This window comes from Pseudorasbora parva, chromosome 16, assembly GCF_024679245.1.
Source record: "Pseudorasbora parva isolate DD20220531a chromosome 16, ASM2467924v1, whole genome shotgun sequence".
Taxonomy (NCBI): Eukaryota; Metazoa; Chordata; class Actinopteri; order Cypriniformes; family Gobionidae; genus Pseudorasbora; species Pseudorasbora parva.
Genome location: NC_090187.1, coordinates 14,130,419 through 14,158,067, shown reverse-complemented (window position 1 = coordinate 14,158,067; position 27,649 = coordinate 14,130,419). Strand labels below are relative to the sequence as shown.

The following is a 27,649-nucleotide window of genomic DNA, read 5'->3' as shown; positions in this document are numbered from 1 at the left end:
GGCTAAGACGGATAAGATTTGCATATTTAATGAGCTTAATCTCCTTTTTCAGTTCACATGAGGGATTGTTTTGAAAGTGGCCGGAATAATTCTCTGACAGGGCTCTCAAAACGTGTTTATCAAACAAACCAACATGATCACATGTGAATGTGTATCAATAGTACGGGTGGAATGTATACTCCAAAATTAGTTTTGACATGCATATGCTACGCAGTTTTTCACATGCAAATGATATGCACTTCATGGCGTGCATATGACACGCTCTTGGGTAGGATGGGGGTGGTGGGGTGGGTGCTCCGTGAGTATAATACCCCATAAAGTGCGTATCAATGACTAATCTCTCACCCACCCCCGATTGATCATTTTTTTTATTACTTGGCCCGCAGATCGATTGATATAAGCTCTTCAAATATCAAGTCAAGAGAGTGAACAACGCAGATCAAGAATGTGTTTTTCAACACATTAATGTCAAATTAATGTTATTTCACTATTTAAGATTCATCGGCCTGCCGACGTGCTTACGTTTTGGTAGCCCGTCTGGAAAACACATAGCCTTGGGATGCTGAGAGTATTATCCCAAATTACAATGAACCAACAAATAAGGGATTCTCTAGCCTGTGGCAGCGTGCTAAGGTATTTTCTGTTAGATACGTACACATAATCAATACGATCTGTAACAATGCAATACCATCACATATATAAAAAACATGTTTTACTCACATAAGTGTGTTGCACCATTCCTGTCGGATCCAATATAGAAGGCAGAGCATTGTGTTTTAATCTCAAATGTCTGCAAATCCAGTGTCGACCTGTGTCTTTTTTTAAAAAACGATTGTTTTGCTATCTTTGGCGTGTTTATTGCCTGTTTAGCTCCACGAGTCGGTGGGCGGGGCTACAGAAGCGGGCGTACACATTTATCTGTAGAGGCATCGTTTCCCACTTCTATTACGTCATTGATATGAGAGCCTCATTTTCTGAGTCTGGTGTCTAGAAAAGCTTTTCTTTTACTAACAAGGAAGTTCTCAGCTCTGAAACGTACAGGATATTCTTATATTACCATGACCTTTTATATATCAAAGGCTCAAGAGAAAGTTGATTTCTCAATTCATCACCCCTTTAAAAAGTACTGTTAAAATATTCAGTTCCTTTTAAGGGTTTGTGACCTTACCTTTCATTAAAAATAAAAGGAACTGCTTCTTTTACTGTGTACAGCTCTCTGTGCTGTAGCTAATTTCCTTCCCTCTGCATTCTCTCACTTGATTTGCTATTTGTCTGCCAGTGACTACATTTTCATATGCACCAATAATGCGATTATTTCTAATAATCAGAGTAAGGTCTTAATCCCAGTAGGATGTTTGCATGACACGAGCAGAATTCCTCACTCCAGTTTACATGCAATTTTCATTATTTTGATTATTTGCTAAAAATTATGTTTATACCACACTCAGATAAGCATACAGCCTGCCTGTTACTGGCCATTGTTTTAAACTACTCACATCACATTCAAAATACATTTAATGGACGTACTGGATATTATACAGCACTGTGATGAACATCGCAATGGTGGGTTTGCCTACAATCCCACCATGTTCTTTGCGCCGTCTGGATCAAGATACAGAGCAGAGACTGTGCAACAACACTCGACATCCGTTTACATCCGAGCACATGCACACTTTGGTCAGAGCGGTAATGATGCAATTAAGGTGTTTATATGCTTGTTTATTGTGAATAAAATCAGAATACGCCACCTAGTTTAATAGAATGGTTACTACGATTATAAGATTAAAGGGTGGTTTTATTTCACTTTTTTAACTTTAGTTAGTGTGTTTTGTTGCTGCTTGAGCACAAACAGTATCTGCAAAGTTCAATGCAAACAGAGATATTGTCTTTTAAAGTTATGGCAGTTTATTGCCTACAAAAACATCCGGTTTGGACTACGACAAGCTTTTTCCCAGGTTGGTGACATCATAAACCCTTGCTAGTCACCGCAGATGTGAATTGTGCCCGTAATGGTAAGGGGCGTGGCGTTTCCGGACAACCTGTGCTTGGCACTTCAGCCAATAAAAATAAATGAAACTGCATTTGGCCATCTAACCAATCTAAGACCACTGCGGGGAGGGATGGGCTTCATAGAAGCAGGAAGCAAATGAGCGGTTCAAAGGACAGTGGAGACAGTGGTGTGGAATAAGGTTGTGTGTCCACCAAAGCGTTTTTAGCCAGCTGAAAACGCCTCGCTATAAGCGCTTAAGAGCGTTTTGGTAGACAGCGTTTTTTCTCCTCAGTTGAGACTTGCTTGTTGTTATGATACGGAAAATCCACGGAGATCTTTCTAATTTCACAGGTAGTTTGTTTCTGTATTGATTCTATATAAAATTGCAGATCCAATGTAAAGTATTTGCTCTGGCTTTTGTTTTAAATCATTTTGTTCTGTTATTATTGCTTGTTTTCATCTGATGACGACACGCAGAATGTGGCAGTTGGTCTGTGTTGTGTTTGTCCTGCCCCTCTTCCACTGTGATTGGACGGCTGGGTGAAAAGTGACAGTGATTAGCGCTGCGTTTTACTCCAGTAAAAAACGCTGAGCGCTCAGCACGTGAGCGTGAAATACTCGCTCAGCGCCTCGGTGCGCTCCAGGCGTTCTAAAAACGCGGCACTCTCATTGAAAACAATTGAAAATGCCAGCCAGCAGCGTGAAAATACACTTTGGTGGACACATGGCCTAAAGGTAAAATATGAGAAAAATATGGCGTAAAAAAAGACGTTATACTGCGTCCCATAAACACAACCAAGCCTAGAAAAAATAAAACGGACCCTCCCCTTTAATCGCATTCGCTTGATCGAAGTATTGCGTTTACATGAGGTAAAGTTTAATCACACTATTGTTAAAATCCCATTATAACTGCATGTAAACACACATTGATTTAGAAGTCTCATCACCTGGTAGAACCGAAACATGAAGGATGGATGCATGTTAATATTAACAGCATTGCACAAAAGAAGCCACTAATCAAGTCAATGAAAAGGAAAACTAAATCATAATTTGAAATTCACACAATCACTTGACAACTCTATATTAATTGGATATTGTTTTACATTGTCAATTTAATCATAGTATCATTTAATTGTGACCCTTGTCAGACACAAGCCAATTCGAGAATTTAATAAAATGCATTCAAACACTCTTATACACTTGCAAACCTAGCTAGTGCAAACACCACTGAATAAATGCACTGATCAGTGTTTCATCACAAAAAAATGTACTTTGGTTTTCAGCAAATTAATAATCAGGACATAAATACTGGAGACAGGCATACTAACATCAACAAAATATATAAATGTAAATTTTAATTTGGCAGCATTTAAGATTTTGTGGAAAGAACTAATATTATACATTGGATAATCATGTAGCTAAACATTTATCTCCAGCTGCAGGGTCCTGGTTGGGGCCTGATTATTTTGGTTATAGGTGGCCATTTGATTTCTGTCTGTCTGCACATTTGCCTATTGAGAGGTAGAAATGGGTGAAACTTCTCATGCAGAACATATTCAGGACAGGGATGTTTGTGCATCACTACATGTTTGCAAAGTACATACATAAAACCTCTCTACCTGGGGCACGATAAAGGAGACCCTTTGAAATCCAGACAAGCAAGACCTCTGCGCTTGTAGGACCAGATGTAGCAGCGGGTGGGGGAGCGGGAGCAGTTCACGGTGGTAGACATGCGTCTATTCTGTGGTCGTGCCACTTCCTGATAAGGAGACCCTGGAACTTGTTTATATGCGGCAATTTGAAAACTAATTGAAAATTCCTGCCTGGAAGCCGATGCATATCAAAACAGGATTATTTTAGAAATAATCATCTGCCACCGTCGGTCAACAGCTAATCTTCACTTTGTTGGAATTCAAATTACCCAGCAATGTTTACATTGCCACAACAGTGAGGCTGGGGACAAGGGCTATGAAGGGCCTATTTAAAATAAAAAAATGCATTCCAAATAAAAATAATAGCTGCAGATAAACCCCACAAACCTCCCACACACTTGCCGTATTGGACAAAAATCCATGTTTTGTGTGCAAAATGAGCAGCTTTTTTTAATGGGTACTCTGGGCTACTTCAGTAGACAGAGGAGAGCGGAACGTCTTGCATGGTGAGTTTAGAGAAAGTGGTGCTGTTAATATTTGATGGTGCATGTGTTTTGAAGCGGGGTGCGCGTTCTCAGGGCTTTTGGCCCTGCTGTCGGCCTCACTCTGGCTCAAATTGCTGGTGTTTATCACTTATGCCTGTGCTGGCAACAAAAGACGACACCCTATCCCTGTTCAAGAGCTGTCAGTCAGCCCGGCAGGGTGCTAACACTTAGCACAGGATGCAGGGATATTGTTCTAAGCAGCAGAGACACACAGGCACTAATACACAATGTCCCTTCCTCAGTTAAGGGCTTCCTCTGTGGGGATCAAAGTAAGTGTAAAACGAGTCAAGGATCGCATTAAAAATGTGCAACTTAACACAGACAGGATCTACAGCTTTGTTTTGAATAAAGTGTTGCTATAGAGAGTGGCCTATAGGCAAGTTTGCATTTATGTTAGCCGTCGACAAACTTAAATCTTCAGAATATGTATTGAAACAAGTTTATGATCAAATTTAAAGTTGTTTTGTGAAAATGGCAGACTTTTTTCCCCTAAAGTACTGTGATATTCTTTAGCACATACTGACAAAACATAAAAATAACAAGAACAAATCTGTGCCCATTTACACCAAGTGCAAATCGCGCCTTGTTGGCGATCGCTATCGCACTAGCTCCGCCCAACAATGCCTGGTTGGGCCGTGCAATATCAAAAATGACACACATTTCAATGTCTTCATTGACATAGTCAATAGAACATAACTCTTATTGAACTAGGTTTTAATGCGATCGACACGTTTTCGAATTTACCTTGGCTCACGTGAGCTTCCTCTTCTCCCTTATTTACAACCCAAATCATATCTGTAAGGCATGTACTTTCAATAAAAATTAAGAAAATGTTCTAAAAGTGGAAGTAATGTGCCTATCGAGATGTCTAATAATAATAAAAGTATTTATTGGGTGGGTAAGTATATGGAGGGCTTCATTGTCTTATTAAGGCAGCATCCATTTACTAATTGTAAATAAAGAAACTAAAGAAAATCATTTACACTCTGTTATTATTGCATCCTGGTACTTATGTGCAAATATCTGCCAAAATAAAGTATAAATATAATCTAATTACTATTTGCATATACATATTATACATGTATAAATAGAATATATCACTATTTTCACTTTAAAAAATAGCATCGCTATGAAAATGCTGATATTGTCACTTAGTGTAAATATAATCTAGTTGCTATTTACACTTTATGTAAATAGCATCTAAAATAGCTTAAAACCTAAGAAGAAGCCACATTCCATTAATATTTAATATAACCCCTGGGATGTTGCACCATCTGTATCACATGTTGCTTGTGTCTGTTGTTACTGTCCCAGACCAGAGAATGCAGGTGATTTAGCTTAAAGTGAAAAATGGACATTTTTAATGCAGTGCTTCCTCTTGCTCCAGAGTTTCTCGCACCAGTTAGTGTGGTGCAGGGAATGGGAACCCCAGAGTGGAACTGGGGCAGACTGATTACAGGACACTTTGAATGGGGGGAGAAATTTTTGGCACTACACTCCACTCACAAGCCCTGCTTAAGTTTGTGCATTTCTTTAAAATACTTAAAGCATAACACTTATTGTTATTTATTATTATTTATTTTTTTAACAAGGTGAAAAATGAATCAATTCAATATTAATAAATAAAAAGCCCTTCTTTGTCTGTATAACTGTGAGCATGTACAAGAGGGAAAACACAAAACAAAATGTACGTGCAGGATGATGAATCAAACCACAACAAAAGCCACATAAAACAACAATTGAAGCACATGAGGTACAACAGGGCTAAAGGCACACCTTAAGAAAACGTGCTTTTTACTCTTTCCATAGTGTATAAATGCAGATTTTTATTGTTGTTGCTGTTGTTGTATTGATCATTTATGGAGCAACAGATTTTGTTTGAAAATAAATCATAAAAGTGGTTTATTTTGCTTAAAAATCATATAAATGTATGAGGTGGTGAGGGGGGCCTTTTACCCCACAAACGAGGTAAAAGGCTCACCAGCATGGGGCACACATTATTTATACAAAAGCTTTAATATGTTTTTAATAATTAATTAATTAATTAATTAATTTAATACCGTCTAGTACACTATTTTTTTTTTTGATAAATAAAATTGTACATGTTTGTTCAATATACTCTCATTAAAATATAAAGGAAATATATAAATGTATTTTAGCAATATATAAACAGTACGGCCCTGTGTGATGTCATAAAGGGCAGAATTCCTTGTATGGGCACTTCTCCCAGATGAGTGTGCGTGCACAAGAATCAGAGCGAGAGCAAGATGTCTGCTACTCGGTCGGGTAGGGTTCGGGCTAATGTTTAATGAACAGCCTCGGGTTTGGGTCGGGCTCAGTTTTATAACTAAGAAAAAAAAGATCGGCTATATGATAGTTTGCATGCTTTGCCTGCTTGCTGATTTAAAATCACGTGCGAGAGAGAAAGCACATATGCAGATTAAACACACATACACACACACACACACACACACACACACACGTAAATATATTGTATATTATCATTATATTATACGCTATATCATTTATGTCACAAAACATTTTTGGGCATGTGCCACCGCTCTCATGCGCTATTTCGGTCACAACACAGCAGACAGAAGCAAACATTAAAGGGTTTGTTCACACAAAAATGAAAAATCTTTCATTAATCTCACCCTCATGTCTTCGGACACCCTGTAAGACCTTCGTTCATCTTCGGAACACAAATGAAGATATTTTTGTTGAAAGCTTATGGCTGAGAAAGGCTTCAGATAGGCCTCTATTGACATTCACAGTGGCTGTACAATCATTTTTGAATGCGACGAAAATAGTTATTGTGCGCACAAAAATCTCAATAACGACTTTATCCGCCAAGTTATTGACGTGAACTTGACGCATGCGCGAGAATATGACATAGATCCTTTCAGATACATGACCCGGAAGAGGAGGAGCGCCGCTATCGCGTGAGTTCACGTCCGAGACCTACACGGAAGACAATAACTTGGCGGATAAAGTCATTATTTAGATTTTTTTTGCGCACAAAAACTATTTTCTTGGCAATGTAAAAATATTGTACTGCCACTGTAGTGAGATGGACTTTGTATTGATGTTTTTAGTGCCTTTATGGGTCTTGTGAGTGGAAATGTACTGTATGTCAATGGAGGCCTATCTGAAGCCTATCACAGCCATCAGCTTTTAACAAAAATATCTTCATTTGTGTTCCGAAGATGAACGAAGGTCTTACGGGTGTTAAACAACATGAGGGTGAGTAATTAATGAAATAATTTTCATTTTTGGGTGAACTAACCCGTTAACCATGAATAACGCAAAAACATATCAATAGTTTCATGATGCAGGAAAAGCTACACTCTGGAAGAATTATGATCGCCTGTAGATGCCATTCTCTTCCTTCATAACTCGTACTGAGACGGATACATTTGTGTAAATAGTTCAGCAACTCTGTGTGAACTTTTTGAAGTGTAAATTTGAGTTTCAGAAACCGCTACACCTGTCCGACCACTGCATTTGTATATGTATTTGTTTACCGTTACAAAGAATCTTTTGATACAACATTGTAACAATATTCATTAAAAAAAGAGGAAGAAGACTGCTTAGACTTGTGTGTTTTATTTTGTTTCTTCAACTTCAAAGCATAGCCTATAGGTCGCGCTCACAGCGTTATATTAAACTCAATGCAATCCACACAGTTTCCCTCACAGATCTCCAGAGCATCCAGAGAAGACACACGAGTCCTCAGCTTCTCTCTCCCTCAGTCTTTGTTCTTTTGTGGCTTTTATAGCGTCTATCCGTGCCAATTATTGCAATCATACAGAGGTGTTTATCATTTGCACTTGACCTAGGCTACTTACCGCCGTTCTCCTGACTCTCTCTTTCTTCGTGCAGACCTCGCTAAACCACGCCCCCTCCATCACAAATGTATTGGAAAAAAAGGTAACGTTATTTGCTGTGCGAAATGGACCTCGGGTTCTGGCTTAACATGTAAATGTACGGGTCGGGTCGGGTTCGGGCTTCAGTTTAAAGCCCATGCAGTCCTCTAGAGCAAGAGCATGTTTATCAACGAGCTTCCTTCAGGTTACGGGAGCCGTCGGAAGCGCTATCATTTTGCTTTAGACCACAACATCAACAATGTCACCAAAAGAAATGTGTTTCTGGTTGTGAGGAAAAGATAACCTTGTTCAGATTCCCAAATATGATGTAATTGGCAGACATGGTGCGTAGCAAATTCAAACAAGAGAGCCAATCAAAAGCATCAGAATAGCATCGCTTTACTAAAAGGCCTTTAAATAACAGGGGGTATAGTGCACATTTATTTATTTATTTATTTATTTAATACAACAACAAACAATATGCTATGACGGCTACACTTTCCAGTGGATATCTCTGTTTTTAGAGGTTTAGCCTGCCTGGTTTAAATGTAACAGTTGAATACATTTGCAAGAAATGTAAAAAATGTTCTGATTGAAATCAAATGTAATCAGTTACATTACTTTAATGAAGTAATTGACAGTTACATTTTAAATAGGGCAACTTGTAATGTAGCCTATTCCATTTCTAAAGTAACCTTCCCAACACTGCATCTAGCGGTTTAAAAGAAAAGAAAATCAAAGGAGCCTTTTGCACCGCTGGACCAAAAATCAAAAACCTTGCTCTTGAAATCATTTTTGCCAGTGGTCATTTCATTTGTTTATGCTATAGTTTAGTTTTCACATTTCTGTAGTTTGCATAATACATTTGCAGACATGGTATTTTGGTTCATTGCAATACTTTCAAATTCAAGGCCTCTTACTATCATTTGGGAGCAACTAATTCCACTAAAAGTATTTTTTTCTATACAAAAGAGACTGTAATCAAGGTTTAATCTAAATAATGTTTGTGCCTATTTATATTTCTTGCCTATCTATGAATCAAAGCATTAAGGAAACCCTGCATGAATTTGCTTCAGCCCAGCATTCATGTTTTTGTGGTTATACATATTGTAGTTGCAATGGGATAATAGAAAAACAGCTACGTTCACAATCAGAAAAGCATAATTTGAAAAAGTTGCTTTAAGTTGACCTCTCTCTCTCTCTCTCTCTCTCTCTCTCTCTCTCTCTCTCTCTCTCTCTCTCTCTCTCTCTCTCTCTCTCTCTCTCTCTCTCTCTCTCTCAAAGGTTTTCTTTTAAGGTGCAAAAGTCTCTTGTGATCCACCATGAAATAAATGCCGCTGTTACTATAGCACTTCACAGACTCTCAGAAGTCTCATATGAAAGAAATATCCTGGAGGAAGAGTAAATACAACAATTTTGCGAATATCAACAGTGCAGGCATATAAAAAAATGTTACCATTCCAAATAACTAACTGTGCAATTATAAGTAAACATTCTGTTGAAAAGACCAACATATTTGTCACCAGGCTGGAGGCTGATATGCTGTTGTTCATTGTGGGCTTCCTAACTAGGTTAACCAACCAGACTTTCTCAGTTGACCAGCATTACTAGCTAAATTTTACTGGTCCATCACCCAGATTAGCACCAGTCAATCACTAAAAAATTAGATGAGAGAAAAAAATATATGTCAGTGCTTTTTCTCAAGAAACTGCATGGCCTTTTGTTCTTTCAGAGCAAACACATAGTTTCTCAGGGGAACAAAAACATTTTGTGAGTGAACACAAAATTTCTCAGAAGAAAGCAATAGTGCTCCAAAGTTTAACTCCAACCCTAATTAAACACACCTGATCCATCTGATCAAGGTCTAACTAGTCATACTAGAAACTTCAGAGCAAGTTGGAGCTAAACTCAGCAGGAAAGTGGCCCTCCAGGATCTAAGTTTGAACACCCTTGCTGTATGGGCTTTGCACTAATCAGCCAAAACCGGCTGGTTAATGCTAGATGGTTTAAGATGTTCTTGGCAGTTTTTTAAAGATTAAACATTTTTTGGTACTGCAGCCTATTAGTTGAAAGTGATAAACCATTGTGATTTGTATTCATTTTGCCAAAAAACATCTTAATTTCTTGCTCATTGTTGCACTTGGTCTGAAGCTCCCAGCCATGCTGGAATGACTTAAGGTACGTTCACACCAAACGCGAATAGAAAGCTGGACGCGAAGAGTTTACACCTCATTCTCGCGTCCAGTTTGCTCGAATAACATGAATTTGAAGCAAATTGAGCATCTTACGCAATAGGCACGAGTGGTGCTTTTTGTGCATTCACGCGTTTGAAGCGAATTCGTGTCTACGCCCGAGTTTAATTTTTTTAACTTTGCCGTCAATTTGCGTCGCATTAACCAATGAGGAGCCAGCTTGCTGCTGTCATGTGGTTAAGTGACGTGATAAGAAACCCTGCATATAATTAAAAAATACTGTTATTTTGTTACTAAATGTAGTTTTAATGCTTTTCAGTTGATAATGTAGTTATTTAAAGTTAAAATATGTGGTTTACTTATAAAGACAGTGCCTATTTAAAAAGGAATACTCTTGCATTTTAGGAGTTGTGAGATCCAGCGATCACTGGGCGCTCAGAGCTGGTTAACCCCCAGCGAGAGCAGCCTTTCCTCGGCCAGTCCTTCTGTCATTTGCCGCTGGCTCGGATGTCTCTGTAGAGGTTAAACATGACAAATAATTCTTCTTATGTACATCTAATGGGCGATCTTTGGTCTAATTAATCTATTGTTGCCTACCAAATCATTTTGACTGAGGGCAAAGCGAAGTTTCATAACTTTATATTTTATTTAAATATACATGCAGTGAAGATAATCCAGGTAGTGAGTTGGCTGAACCACTTGTGTGGCTGTTAATGCTTAATATATATTTTTTTGAAAATGAAAAGAGGCAGAATGGTGTTTTAGGACATATTTCACCTGGAGCGCCTTTAACGCGCTTCAATTTTGCTTCAAATGCGCGATTTCTACGCGCGCACAATTTGCTGCGGACGCGTGAATGGATTCAAAATGTTCACGGGTCAAACTAGATGCGGTAAACGCAATTTTGACGCTCAATTCGCGTTTGGTGTGAATGCAGCGCTATTGTGCCTTCTTTGTGCTTAGCCCCTTAATGGTTTCCTGCAGCTATGTTTTATTATTTAGTCACTTTGTCTGTTGAATCTACTGATATCCCAGTTATAGTTAATTTTAACTCATTCTGACACAGTAATAATATATATATGTTTTTAAAAATTGTCATATCATGCACTAAATGTGCTGGGACATGCCTTTTTCGAGGTGTCAGTCATTCTGAGATGTTCAAGTGCTCTCAGGAGCACGACTGGGCTGCCACTTCATGTTTACTGTAAAATGTGTCCTGAAGCATGCCAAGTAGGGAATCACTGGATTAAAATTATTTTTAAACAAACAAGAGCCCTGACCTCTATCCTACTGATTCCGGTAGAGCTAAAGTGCAAACCCTGATAATTGTTCTTTATGCATGCCGCATGTCTCATCGATTCACTGCTGCTCTAACCACACAGAAGAAAACCGCTAGGAGCCGAGGCCATGATTGCATCACTTCCTCTGACTGTGGGTGGCAGAAGGTTACTGCGCTGATACCAGTCATGCTCCTGAGAACGCTTGCACATCTCAGAATGACTGACAGCTGGAAATGGTATGTCCCTACAAATGTAGAGCATTAAATGATGACAAAATATTATTCCGTCAGTATGAGGTAAAATTATCTATAATTGGGATATCAGTAGCTAGTGTGATAAGTGATTCAACAGAAAAAGTTACCAAATAATAAAATACAGCTGTAAGAAGCCGTTAAGGGGCTAAACACAAAGAAGGGATAACTCATGCCAACATAGCTGGGAGCATCTGATGAAGTGCAACAATGAGCAACATATTAAGATCATTTTTGGCAAAATAGCTGAAAAAGCAAAAATACAATCAGAAGTAATATGATTTAATGGTTTATAACTTTACAACTAGTAGGTGGCACTGTGAAAAAATGGATGTGGTGTGGTCAGAGTAAGGTGACAATGAAACATACAAAGTTTAGCAATATGACAAACCATTGCAGAGATACAACCTGTTTTGGCATCATGCCATCAAATTTCATAATGTGGCATACAAAAATGGCTTTGTCTATCAACACGAAATCCATAAGCTTTTTCCGGCATGGTCTGAAGATGATATGATTCGATTTTGGTGAAAATCAGACAAGCGGTCTAGGAGGAGTTAAAAAGTAGGTTTTTAAAGAAAATAAAAATGGCAGACAGGAAGTTTGACTTTGTTCGACTATGGTAAAATTAATATCTATTTTCTTGTCATGACCCAGTGAATCTTTTAAGACTATTACAATAGGCAAAGGTAATCAAAAGTTATTAGCATTTTTGGAAATGTCATTATAACTTTTAACCACAAGGTGGCGTTGCGCTAAAACTTTCAGTGCATTTTGCTGAAGACACATATCGGGTTACGCCAATGTTTTTTGTAAAATATAGCATATTACATATTGTAAAATATACAAAAATACAACACCATTCAAAATGGCCAACAGCCCAAAATGGCTGATATAGTAAAATCAGGTACCGTTTGACTCAGCATGAGGCACCAAATCTAAAGACCAAATCTAAAGGTTTTTTTTATCAAGTTATAAGCAAAAAAATGCATTTTTTTTTTCAAATCTCCTGACCACTAGGTGGCACTGCACCACAACTGTGCAGGTAGCCTCAGTTCATGGGTGTCATAAAACACACCAAGTTTCAGAATACGCTAAATCATCGCAGATTTATAGCCTCACATGCTCTTCATCGAATACATTTGCGAATTTTTCAAGAAAGATTTGACCAAACAAACTCAGTCACATACATTTTTGCCTGCATGATATGATTATGATCTGGTTCAATTGGCGTGAAAATCAGACCAACAGCCTAGGAGGAATTTGAGTAGGTTCTTGGGAAAATTCAAAATGCCGGAAAAATGTTCATGATGGAAAAAGACGTCGTAGGGTTAGTGGCACTAGAGGGATTGATTTAGAGACTCACAATTTGCTATGGGGGCAGTTCAGACTGCCCTCTATCTGTCCTCCATTTAATAACTTTCTCTCAAGCGGTTCTATGGGCTGCCATAGACTCAAGAGCGGAAGACGGAAGAACAAGAAGAAATGGAAAAATAATAATAAGAACGCCAACGGATTCGCACCTAAAAACAAAGCATATCTGATACAATGTGGGTGCAATATCTGATATAGACTGAGTAGGTCATGTGTATGCATCTGTGCAAAAAAAAACAAACAAAAAAAACATTTGGTTGATTGTCAATTTGAACGCATTTTAGTGGGAGTATAAGTGGATGACGCATTATGTACTGTAATAGGAGTTCAGATTTCAACATGTGTGAATAAGTCACTGGGTGGGAACTCGCAGAACGACACCATCCTACACATATGCGGTTAAAAAGGTACGTCTTTACAAGAATTTTAGCCACTCTTATGTTAAAATGTAGAAAAGCATAGTCTGCCACTATGGTCTTTTGATGCTTTCGATTTCATCTTTGTCTGGACTTCCACAAGTTTTGATATACGTAGCGGACTGCTAACCTAGTGGTGTTTGGTACATGGTGTTTGTTGCTAATTAGCACACTAAACATGCAACATATTGCCATAATTACATAATGTCATATAACATCATTGCACGTTTCAGAAGATCTACTTGTATTTGATCTCAATAGTAAACATTGTACCTAGCTTAGCTAGGTACAACATATATATGTTGTAAAATGCACTGAATCTCTTTACCAGCTATATTCATATTGCAATTCAAACCCACTTACACCCCACATTCATACTGTTTGTCACATTGAAACTGAAGCAAAAAAGTATCAGACAGTATCAGTTTAAATCACAAAAAACAAAGATTGTTTGCAGATGCTGTCAGTGTATGAGTGGTTTGCTTGTATTCAAAGTTATTACTACTAAAATAAATCACATCTGTATATAAACTTAAATAATTGGCATAAGAAAAGGATGCAAAAAATGGACAGAGAGCAAATCTCTGCAACATGTATAGGGTAGCTATAAAAACTATTTGGATACAAGCCACAATTAAAATGGCTAAATGCCATTGAATTAGATTAGATTAGACTACAGCACTTTTTTTGTATTCAAATACAAACCCGATTCCAAAAAAGTTGGGACACTGTACAAATAGTGAATAAAAACAGAATGCAATGATGTGGAAGTTTCAAATGTCAATATTTTATTCTGAATATAACATAGATGACATATCAAATGTTTAAACTGATAAAATGTATAATTTAAGAATAAATTAAATTTCATCAACACTAGGACGGTTAGCAGCTGAGTGTGAAGCGGCTGGGATGAGAATCAGCACCTCCAAGTCCGAGGCCATGGTTCTCAGTTGGAAAAGGGTGGCTTGCCCACTTCAGGTTGGTGAAGAGTTCCTGCCTCAAGTGGAGGAGTTTAAGTATATTGGGGCTTGTTCACGAGTGAGGGAAGGATGGAACGGGAGATTGACAGACAGATCGGTGCAGAATCTGCAGTAATGCGGGCGATGTACCAATCTGTCGTGGTGAAGAAGGAGCTGAGCCGTAAGGCGAAGCTCTTGATTTACCGGTCAATCTACGTTTCCTCCTCTCACCTTTGGTCATGAGCTGTGGTTCATGATCAAAAGGACAAAAACAGTCAATTTTAAATGAGCCTTGGCCCAGAAAAAATGCCTGCACTTCTGGATCATGTTTAGTTATGGCTTCTTTTTTGACCTATAGAGTTTTAGCCGGCAACGGCGAATGGCCTGGTGGATTGCATCCAGTATGGTTTCCTGGCCTTGACCCTTATGCACAGAGTTCGTTCCAGATTCTCTTAATCTTTGGATGAAATATTATGCACTGTGGATGATGCATACTTCAAACTCTTTGCAATTTTTCTCTAAGAAACTCCTTTTTGATATTGCTCCAATATTTTTTGCTACAACATTGGGGGAATTGGTGATCCTCTGCCCATCTTGATTTCTGCGAGACACTGCCACTCTGAGAGGCTCTTTATATACCCAATCATGTTGCCAATTGACCAAATAAGCTGCAAATTGGTCCTCCAGCTGTTCCTTTTATGTACATTTAACTTTTCTGGCCTCTTATTGCTACCTGTCCCAAATTTTTCTGGAATGTGTAGCTCTCATGAAATCCAAAAAATCCAATATTTGGCATGACATTTCAAAATGTCTCACTTTTTAACATTTGATATATCTATATTCTATTGTGAATAAAATATAAGTTGATGAGATTTGTAAATTATTGCATTACTTTTTTATTCACAGTTTGTACAGTGTCCCAATCAGGTTTGTAGTTTTAATATGCAAACCGAGTACAAATCACATATAAATGTGAGTGTAAATGTAGTTCTACATATTGAGTTTTTGGAACCACTTTATATTAGGTGGCCTTAACTAAGTGTAACTAAATCTACATTTAAATTAATAATTTGATACAATTATTGTGTACATAGATGTTTTTACATTGTACTTACATTTGAAAAAAAAATACCTGCATATAATTACATCTGTAATTAATTAATGTAGTTACATTTATATTTACACAGTTGACACTTCCCTTACACATAACCTTACCATTAAACTCGTATCCCACTCGTATTTTTTTTTTTTGCAATACAGTATGGACACAGTAAGTACATTTTGCTTATTTTTTAAGTAAGTACATAGTAGTTAAGGCCACCTAATATAAAGTGGGACAGTTTTTTTGTACTCTGAACTCTGAAATGAAAATGCTTGGTTTTTCTTTTATTATATTTACAGACAAGAATATTTCTGTACATTTGGCACATGAGAAAAGAGAAAGAAACACATCTCATTAAACAGGATGATCAGTCAAAGCCCACGTGAAGATGTACATGACAACAGCAGATCTTCTTGCCTTGTTTGCCATGCTGGCAGACTCATTCTGTGATATTCTAAATATCACACAGTCCTATTCTGCGTATGAGTGAGGGACTGCAAAATAATGTGCATAAAAAGTTTTAGAAACCCTGGTAATATAATTCAAAGCAAGCTCACTACCAAGACCTCACTACCTTTTTTTTTAGAAGGAAAGACATAGCAAGAGTGAAACGACACAAAAGCATGGTGATCAAAACAGAAATCAGCCCATGTCTGTAATGTTTTGATCATCAGTGACTAATCTCTCCCCTGATATTTGAAAGTAACTTACATCAGATATATTTCACACTTTTACTGCTCATCATATGAGAGTACAGACATGATATGCAGGTCGAGTGTGCTCTACACTCTGAAGCTTGCAAGCTATCCTTTTTTTTTTTTTTCATGCGAGGGCTAAACTCTTGGTGTGTTGTTATTGTGTTCTCCACAACAGATGCACTGTTCTTCTCTCCCCGTCTCAGCGTGTTCTCATTGTGTCGAAAGCTGTCGCTTCTGCTTAACCCAACCCTGTTTAACCTGCTCCAATTAATTCATTACACTCCCAGAGAAACCAAAGTATAACATAACATTCTAACTAATACTGTACAGGATGCTGTATGAATAGATATGAAATAAAAAATATTTTAGGGGTATTTATTATAAATGTTCAAGTTGGCAAGAGTCTTTCTTGTACAAGTCGAAATAGTCTCTTTAAGACTGACACATAAAAAAAAATTAATAAATCAAATCAAATTAAGGTATATACTGTAGCCTATGCTTGATCAGATACAGCATGTAGTTATAGTAAAAAACAACAACCACACACACACACACACACACACACACACACACACACACACACACACACACACACACACACACACACAAACACACACACACACACACACACACAAAAACTGTTAGATATGATGTGACTTCTGAACTAAACCTTCAAGCTGGTGATATATTTGAGCCACTGTTCAATTTCACACCTTACACAAAGGTTAAGTTTATCACTTATTGAAATTAGATAAGTACAAACTGACTGCTCAAGAGCTGATCATCCGCTAAGCATAAATACTCTCAGAGGGAGTAAACTGTTATCCTGAATTTGCCCTCTGGAGGTGCCTGGTATCTGTCCAAACAATGATAGCTCTTTTCAGGGTTTCCTCTGCAAGGCCAAATAGCTCGTCGTACTAAACAAACACTACAACCCATAAATCCGCCAAGGATTCAGACAGAGGCAAGCTTAACTGAAAGCAGGAAGAAATCTCCATCCTGTGATGAAGATGTGCACCTTCCACTGAGGAAGAAGGAAGCGGCGAAGGAAGGTAGATGGTATCTAGAATGAGGACTAGTTAGGGAAGAAGCCACATTCACTTAAGAGGCCATCTGACTGGACAAACATTACTAGAGATGAATACAGCGTCTTGGTTTTATGTGTTTCCTGTCCTTGTGACCTGTTAAATACCATTAGAAGGCTGCTGCATCTTTACAACCATTTACTTTTTTTAACAATCTCGGCTGTTGCAGGATGCAGGCGTGCAGCCCTGGAGAACACGTGTCAGCCCTGCGGCAGTGAAGCTTGTAAAAGTATGGAGGTGCTGAGCCTTTGATGCTCTCATTATGGAGCATGCCCGTTGCTGGAGGAGATAACCAGGATAGGCCTTTTCCTAACCTCCAAGCCTGTTCACCACCAACAGGAAATCATTCATTCTCCACGTCCCTTTTGTATGCAGACAGAGGTGACTGCCGATGGACTGACTGTGAATCAAAGAACAATGGGTAAACGGGTGTTTGTTTAGTTCTTACATAGCATTAAATACTTGCAAGCCAAACATATAACTTATAGCTGAGCCCATGAAAGCACAGTGTTGGATCTGGTCCTGTTCCCATATATATATATATATATATATATATATATATATATATATATATATATATATATATATATATATATATATATATATATATATACAAAAAACACACACACAGTGCATCCAGAAAGTATTCACAGTGTTTCACCATTGCCACAGTTACAGCTGTATTCCAAAATAGATTAAAATAATTAGTATATAATGACAACATGAAAGAATTTTGCTTGGAATCTTAGCAAATTTTTTACAAATAAAAAATAAAATAAAATAAAAATCACATGTATATATATGTATTCACATTTTATATGCTATGACACTCAAAATTGAGCTAGGGTGCATCCTGTTTCCATTGATCATCCTTGAAATGTGTCTACAACTTTATTGGAGTCCACTTGTGGTAAATCAGTTGATTGGACATGATTTGGAAAGGCACACACCTGTCTATATAAGGTCCCAGTTAACAGTGCATGATTGTATCTAGGCACAGATCTGCGGATGGGTACTAAAAAAGTTCTGCAGCATTGAAGATCCCAATGATCACAGTGGCCTCCATCATCCATAAATGGAAGAAGTTTGAAACCTTGACCGCATGGCCAAACTGAGTGATTGGGGGAGAAGGGCCTTAGTCAGTGATGTGATCAAGAACCGGATAGTAACCCTGACAGACTCTAGTGTTTCTCTGTGAAAAGATGAGAACATTTCAGAACAACCATCTCTGCAGCACTCCACCAGTTAGGCCTGTATGGTAAAGCGACCAGACGGCATATGACAGACTGCCTGGAGTTTGCCAAAGGGCAGCTGAAGGACTCTCAGTATGAGAAACAAAATTCTATGATATACATATATCTGTTGTTCAATTAATATTCAATAAAACCTTTTGAACATTGTATTTGACTTTGGGTTATTTAGTGAGTTGCGTCATCATTCAGCTTGCAGGTAAGAGGAAATGAGGATTGGTTCTGAAAATGGACAAATGCCAGCACTAGTTCATTTTGACGGAAAATAATTGCAACCTCATTACCAACCGTGCCCAAAGGGTTCCTTTTTTAAGGTCTTCTGTTCCACATTACCAAATGAAAAACAGCATTACCACCATATATAAAGAATAATACTTATCATCAATGTTTTTGACATTCAACATAAAATGCTCAGAGACCTGATGTGAAGATCTGGTATATTAGCCTATATAGGCTATATAGGGGTATATAAGGGTCTGTCACTGTTCATCTCAGTTGCAGAACATTATGCTTTCCTTCAACAAGAAAGTAAAGGTTTTGGGTGGTCTATTATTGTGGCTTTGCCCTGCGGCCTGGAGTCTTGCTCTCTTCTCAAATAAATAAATACAATTTTCATAGGACATGCTATTTATAGGCATTTAAAATACTGTCACTGACACCGCAGAGCTACTGAGTGGCATGCCGGAGGCAAAACCGATCCCTCACTTTATGAAAATTATATTCCAAGCAATAGGCTTGAAAATGCTCCATCATAATTAAAAATTGGTCTGATTCATGCCATTGAGAATCATTTGAGACTGCCCCTTTAAATCAAGAGTTTCTCCCTTCTCGAACAATTGTGGAAAAACAGTAAAAACAAGTTTGCACCATAAGTCACTCGCAATTGCTATTCGTTATAAAGGATATTTGGTAATGTAAAAAAAAAAGGTTACATTTGTTAACATTAAAGCAACGCATCATAAACTAACAATGAACAAAACTTTCAAACTTTTAATTTCAATTCTATTAATTTTTACATATACTAATACATATATATATACATAAATATATATATATATATATAATACATGTTTAACATTTCAAGTTGCAGAATTTCACAGTTGTAATGTGTATAATTAACAAAGAATTAATAATGAAAAGCATTGTATCTATAAATTACATAAGCATTCACTTAGATTAATACATTCTGTACAAAAAACAGTATTGTCTTATAACATAAATACATTTTAAACTCATATCAAAGTTTGTGTTATAATTAAGGTTTGCAGAGAAAGATGAACAATATGAGTGTTGGGGCTCAAAAAGGTAAATTGTTTTAGCTGTGTTCATCCCAATGATAATTTAGCTACACAGCTAACTTACTCTAGTTTTATTCTGGATTAGAGATCACACACCAAAACAAATCAGATCAAATTTTTCATAACAATCTTATCTTCAACAGATAAGTGAATTGTGCCTGCTCTCTTGTGAGAAGTAAATCAAACTGACACTTCATGTTCCTTGTGATTGGCTGCCACAAACTGTGGATCAAACCCTGACTTGACAGAGAACATTTAAACCAAGAATTGTGAGCTTACTGAACCTGATTTAAACCGAGTAGGATGTGTAAGGTTTTGGCAACTGAAACCAGAAGGGGCCATCCCCACAATTTTCCCATAAATCTGGGAGCATGAAAACCAAATTCCAAAATGTCTTGGTATGGTGAAGCATTAAGAGTTCCTTTTACTGGAACTAAGAGGCCAACCCCTAAAAAACAACCACATACCATAATCCCCCCTTCACCAAACTTTAAACGTTGGGCAATGCACTCAGGCAACTACCATTCTCCTGGCAACTGCCAAACCCAGACTCATCCATCTAATTGCCTTCACCAAACTTTACACTTGGGACAATGCAGTCAGGCAGCTACCATTCCCCTGGCAACTGCCAAACCCAGACTCATCCATCTGATTGCCAGACGAAGAAGTGTGATTTGTGATTCAAACTCTGTTTTTGAGTTAATCTAAAGGCCACACAACGTTTGGAGATCTGTATCCATTGATTCTGCAGAAAGTTGTCGACTTCTGCACACAGTGCGCCTCAGCATGCACTGACCCTACTCGGGTTTTTACGGGCCTACCACTTTTTGGCTGAGTTGCTGTTGTTCCCAATTGTTTCAACTTTTTTTGTATAGTTATATAGTACAACTAACAGTTGTTGTATAGTATAACTAAGTGTGGAATATTTATTAGTGAGGAAATTTCACAAATGGACTTGGACAATTGGACACAAATTGCACTGTTGGCGACCTATCACGGTACCATGCTTGAATTCACTGAGCTCCTAAAAGAGCAACCCATTCTTTCACAAATATTTGTAGCAGTCTGCATGCCTAGGTGCTTGATTTTATACACATGTGGCTTTGGATTGATTGGAACACCTAAATTCAATGATTTGGAGGGGTGTCCCAATACTTTTGGCAAGATAGTGTATGTTTATGAAACTTCTGAAACCACTCCTACAAAAGTATGTGATGCTTATTTTTTGTTGTCTCCTATGATTAATGGGGCTTTGATAGATCAGCAGTCTTTTATAGGAACAAAAGAATAACGGCTGATTGTAGGACTCTGAGGGCAGGTGGACTGTTGTGTGTAAGTGTGTTTGTGTGTGTGTGGCATTCTGCACCATGTGTGTAAACAGAAAATATGCTTATAAGTCACAATGATTTGTGCTGGGCAGCCGAAATGGGCAGTAGAAAGAAAACTGGACAATAGAACAAAGAGTCATCATATTTATATTCATTTTGATATTATGCTGTAGACTTGTAAAATATTCATACCACAGGGAGCATTTTTCAATTAATTTATGTCCGATATTTACAGATGTTGTTTTCCTTTACATTGTGTTTATCAAACTGTGTCTTTTGAGGGCAATGTGAAAGCAGAATGTGGTCCTTTCTGTTGCCAGGACCATTTCAGATGATAATATTATGTTGTTTCTTATATGTTATTTGACACTTTCAAAAATAAATGTCCAGTAAGTGGAACGGAAAGTGTTTTTTTTAAAATCTGTAACAGATGAGCATGAATCTGGCAACCCTTTATTACAATAGTGGTTTACATAAGTTAAAAAAGCCATAAAAGTGCTTGAAGATGAAACAAATACAAATGCTCCTACCTACATTGCTTGGCAATCATGGTAACATTTATTTTTTATAATGTTGTCTGAGGTCAACTTATGATGTTTGCATGGTTTTTACATTCAAAAACATCATAATGAATAAGTAATAGGTTATTTTCTACCCTGGTTTTGAGGCTCTCTGCTGTGCGCTTGGTTTTTATGGGCATACTGCACTGAAGACTTGGAACTAAACACCCATGGCTAGGATTGGATAATATTTGCATATTTAATGAGCTTCAGCTCCCTCGTCAGTGCATGTGGAAATTGTTTTAGGGAACTGGCAACCCTAATGAATTGCCCACAGCGCTCGCAAAACGTCTTTATCAAACAAACACAATTATTTTTTCTCTCATCCACCCGCGATTGATTGGAATGTCATTTTTTCAATTACTTGGCCCCATAAACCATGCATAACACACACACACACACACACACACACACACACACACACACACACACACACACACACACACACACACACACACACACACACACACACACACACACACACATCAAGTATGTTGCAGACAGCATGATCAAAACTAAAAGAAAGAAAGAAAGTGAACAATGCACATCATGAAAGGAATATGTTTTCACTATTTAAAATGGCCCGTCGACTAGTCGGGCTTACGTTTTGGTAGCCCATCTGGAAAACACATAGCCACGGGACGTTGGGCTTTGCGAGCCCTGGCCTATACATGTCCGAGTCTGATCCTGAATCGCAATGAACCAACACCACCACAAATAACGGATTCTTCAGCATTTGATAGAGTGCTAAGGTATGTTCAGTTAGACACGTATACACAATAGATGTCAAACGATATGTAACACTCCAGTACCATCACATATAATAAACATTTCACTCACATTAGTGTGTTGCTTCATTCATTCAATGTAAATTCATGTAATCTCATCCTGTTTGCAAGTTGGTGGGTGGGGCTACATAATCAGGTTCTTATTCTGTTGTGTCGGTTTTTCACCATACGATGACGTCAAGGTGTGGTATATTCTGAGATCGATTGCTTGCTGGGCCTGGTATCAATTAAAGCTTAACAAGGAAGTTTTCCACTCGGAAACATACAGGATATTCTTATATAACCATGACCTTTTATAATCAAAAGCGCAAGGGAAAGTTGATTTCTCAATTCATGACCCCTTTAAAAAATTATGCATAATTACATGTAACTAACCCTAAACCAAACCCTAATCCTAGTAAAACAAGTAAATGTTGAGTTACCTAAGGTTACTCAGTACTTAAATTTATAATTAACTCTTTCCCCGCCAGCGTTTAAAAAAAAAGTTGCCAGCCACCGCCAGGTTTTTTGACAATTTTCACCTAAATTTAATAGCCCATAGAATATTTTGTTAAATGAATATCTGAGCATGCAATATCAAAATAAAGAGCTGACCCTCTTCTTTTAAACAAAAAAAAAAAAATCGTTTTATTCTAGCTTCATGCATTCCTTTTTTATCAACACTTGAATATGGGTAGGTTTCATAAAAAAAGCAACATTTTGAACAAAAAGCTGAAAAAAAATCACATTTTTGTGAAAGACTGTTTCCAGATCAGATTCAGAGCGATGATCAAACACAGATGGAGTAGATCGAGTCCATCAAAACTCCTAATGCTTACACAGTCCTGTAGCTCATCCTGGGTCCACATTTCATTCAGTAACATTAGGCAGTTTTGATTCATATGCTGTTTAATGAGGATGATCAGGTTATTTTTAATATGCATATGATTACATGCGATCGCTTGTTTCACTGCGTCTTCCTCGCGTGTGTTTTGATCAGGAGATTCAGTACTCATTCAGAAGATGCGCAATAGCACCTCCTAGCGCCCGACAGTGAAAACACGGAAACACGGAAAATTCCGTTATTGGCCTGGAAGCGTTTTCTCACAAATAACCGAAATTTCAGTGTTTGGCAGGGAAAGAGTTAAAGTGTAACCGCAATCATAAAAAAACCCAATTAGGCTAATTAACTTAGTGATTAACCAAGTATCTTAACTTATTGGCCCTCATTTATCAAAAGTGCGTACACCAAATGTACACCAAATTTCCAGCGTACACCTGGCGTATACCCAAAACCACAGTGATTTTGAGATTTATCAATATGGACGTTGGCGTACGGCACACTCAAATCCTACGGCAGCTCAGGAGGTAGTGTACGTACGTTTTGAGTTAGTGTGAAAATGCGCAGAAAAACTATTCCTTACACCACAAAACGCACTGACAACGATATGCTATATTATGACCCACTGTAAAACAACAACAACAACATATTAATTATAAACTTCAGTGTTTATTTTTGTGCAACATGGACTTCAATGTTTAATTTGTGTGACTTTACCAAAGCATTTTGATTTTTAGGCATATGCAGTCCTCCAGTTGCGAGTGTGTGTGCTTTACCTGACGTTTCAGGGTTAGGCCCGGCAGCTGCGCACGCACTGGGACTGAAAATAATTCAGACTGACAAAATAATAAAAATGATATTCTTCTTCTAAATAATAATAAGCGTCATTAATAATAATAAAAAGAAGAAGAATCTTACAAATTGTCATGCAATTATTTATGTGAATGAATGGTACTCCACATCACATCATCATCACTATTGTACACCCCAACACATGTGACATAATACGAAATGAAATGCTAATTGTTTCAAAACACGTGCTGTATAATAATGCATTGTGATAGGTAATTGCTCATCCAAACAGCTGTTTTAAACTGGACCTCTGCTGGAGTGCGCTTCTCAACCCCCACACTATTAACAGTAGGCTACTCGTAATTTGGGTCCATATTTTGTTTTTGTGGGCGCCTTTAATCCCACTCTTTAAACTCCCAAATAAAACAATTTAGTTTTTTCTCGATCTCCACGAGAAGTTTCGCTTCTTTGCCCTCTTCCAAGTCCATGGCGTAAAATGAGGGCGTGGGGGAGGCGGAGACTTGAAAATATAGGGGCGTGTTATTCTAATGACGATTATTTTCAGCTGAGGCATTTATCAAGGGCAGGTATTGCGTACACCTGGATTGCAGAGGTGCGCACAGCTTCATAAATCAGGCGGTGAGAGGAGTGTAAGCATAATCTTACGCCAACATATACGTCCGTTTCTACGCAAGATTGATAAATGAGGGCCATTATGTTTATTAATAATTAGCTATTAATAACAATGTTATTAATTACTAATACATTCAAATATTTATAAAAAGAAAACTGAGTGTTGGTGTTATTTAAAGTACATAGTGGAAACCCATTGTAATTCACTGCCTTTGGTGACATACTGTTTTATTTTATCCTACAAAAAACATAACTGTAGGAAATTAAATATTATGAATTTCAAAGAACACCAAAATGTACAAAGAAAAAAGAAGAAGATAATTTTGCTGTATGGGAGTTTCACAGCATCACACAGCATATTTAATGTCACTACATGCAGGTTAAACACACAGGAAGGAATCTCCTGAGGATATGATACAACTTTTATACAATCTCTCTCTCTCTCTCTCTCTCTCTCTCTCTCTCTCTCTCTCTCTCTCTCTCTCTCTCTCTCTCTCTCTCTCTCTCTCTCTCTCTCTCTCTCTCTCTCTCTCTCTCTCTCTCTCTCTCTCTAGTCCCTTAAGAGCATTAGTGTTCTCCACTTCCCTCCCATCCCGAGGCCCAAGCTTTCTGCAAACTTGCACTCTCGCTGTCTATTGAAGGACACAAGAAAAATAAGCATCACTCCAGTGATGAGAGCCAGAACACAGAGAAACAACTGCTGGTGGCAGACAATCCACAATATTTATTTTGTAATCCTGAAGTGTGACACATGCACAGGCATAGTTAAAAATAGTGACGAGTGAATTTTTAGCAAGGTGAGGTTCATGCTTACTGGTCAAATACATGGAACATTATACTACACAACGCGTATCATAAATCACGTTAAAGTTTTTAATTGATGTATAAATTGGTATGATCTACAATAGCGTAACACTATAGAGAGTGGACAGAGAGTGTAAATGCTAAGATTTTCTGAGTGGTTCTTTGCATGTGTGAAGGGTGTCCTCCTAGGCAATGTACATATAGGCAAGGCAAGGCAAGTTTAAATGCATTTAAAAATTTAAATTTTTTAAAAAAGTTTAAAAATGCATAAGAAAAAGAATACAGTGTAAAGAGAATTAAAAATAATAAAATGATGATAAACAAAGAAAAGAACAAAGGTAAACTAATGGGTCCTGCACACTGTGCGATTTTTCAAAATCCTTTGCGAATGTCCCTTGTCAGACTGTACGAACATGATCCCCGTGTCACACTGTAAGATCTCAGTTGTCATTAACGTCAGACTGCACGATAGTTTAGGTGCGCTAAAAACGGACGCGCGCAAGAAATCTCACCCGGAGCTTTATATCATCAATGAATGACGCGTTCAGTGACAGTGAGCTGCATTACACGCGGGACTGAATACTGGCTACAAATAAATTTCTAGCTCTCGTTTTGGTCATAGTTTGTCTTGAAAAACCGAGATATTTGACTGTTGTCGTAGGAGAAGTCACACTGCAGGATTCTGTGCCAAATCTTCTGACACTGCCAGAATTTCGTCTGAGGTAAAATTTGATCGCAGAGCTCATTAATCGGCGGCTGGTGAACATGTCAAACTAATGACCAAAGACGTCAGATTTTAGCCTAGGATCTGAGGAATCTTTTAGGATTTCCTAAATTTGTCTCAGACGGCCAAATCGTGGCCAAAATCGCACAGTGTGCACCCGGCTTAAAACAGTTATAAAAAGATGCATAGATAAGGTGCAATCATTCGGACGTACAGTGGCACAGTGCTCATTCAGTAAATGCACAGCTAAACAGATATGTTTTGAGTCTGGATTTGAATGTGGCTACTGTTGGAGCACATCTGATCTGTTCAGGAAGCTGGTCCTAACTGCGGCTAGCATAATAGCTGAAAGCAGTCTCTCCTTGCTTTGAGTGAACTCTTGGTATTTCTAACTGATTTGATCCTGCTGATCTGAGTGATCTGTTGGGTTTGTATTTAATCAGCATATCTGCAATATATTGAGGTGCTCAGTCATTGAGAGATTTATAAACAAGTAGTAGTACGTTAAAATCGATCCTAGATGTAACTGGAAGCCAGTGTAAAGACCTGAGGACTGGTGTGATATGGTCATATATATATATATACATATATATAAATATTAAATAAAAGTTTGATTGATTGATATATATATATATCTTGCTGAGCAAAATGTTTTGCTATTGGGTAAATATTATGGCCATATTAACCAGACCTGTACAGTGTGCGTTTTGTTTCATATTTTTGGGTTGCTCATTGCTTCTTGTATTGAGCTATTTGGTGATGGTGGTCTTGTGGGTTAGACCACTACACTGATATGCCAGCACCAACTTGTCACATATTGACACTTAGTCAGGACCCCTCTGCATCACATTTTAACACACAGGGTACCCTTTTAGCGTCATTTAGCGTTTTTTTAGACGAGCAGGATGCTCCATTCATTTAAATGAGAAACATTTCGCATCATACACAGACACGTTGGGTATATCATCATAATGAAATTATATATTGGATTATGATTTTGCTATTATGACATGTTGGAGTATATTTTTATTTACTTTTTTTTGTGTTGTTGTTTATGCTAGTTAGACATGTTTGGACATATAACCCAACCCCATCTCATCCCTAAACCTACCCATTTGTGTATTATGTGATATTAAACACTGGATATAAAATGCAAATACGACTGCATGAACAATTTATTAAAAACGTACAAATATTCCAAGTGTTCTGAGGACAAAGGATTGATTTGTGTGAAGGAAATCC

At 37.8% G+C, this 27,649-nt stretch overlaps 1 protein-coding gene and 1 long non-coding RNA gene across 4 annotated transcripts in view; one reads left to right on the top strand and one right to left on the bottom strand.

Moving 5' to 3' along the window:
• mafa (MAF bZIP transcription factor a) overlaps positions 1 to 27,649 on the bottom strand; it is a 181,277-nt gene that overhangs the window by 78,457 nt on the left and 75,171 nt on the right. The gene's annotated exons all lie outside the window — the stretch shown is intronic.
• LOC137043587 (uncharacterized) lies at positions 13,249 to 17,925 on the top strand. 2 transcript variants are annotated; one of them, XR_010898528.1, is made up of 4 exons: positions 13,249 to 13,326; positions 13,474 to 13,557; positions 14,444 to 14,544; positions 17,580 to 17,925. It is a non-coding gene; the product is annotated as an uncharacterized lncRNA (long non-coding RNA). The 2 variants fall into 2 exon arrangements; XR_010898529.1 differs by lacking the exon at positions 17,580 to 17,925 and adding an exon at positions 14,884 to 15,136.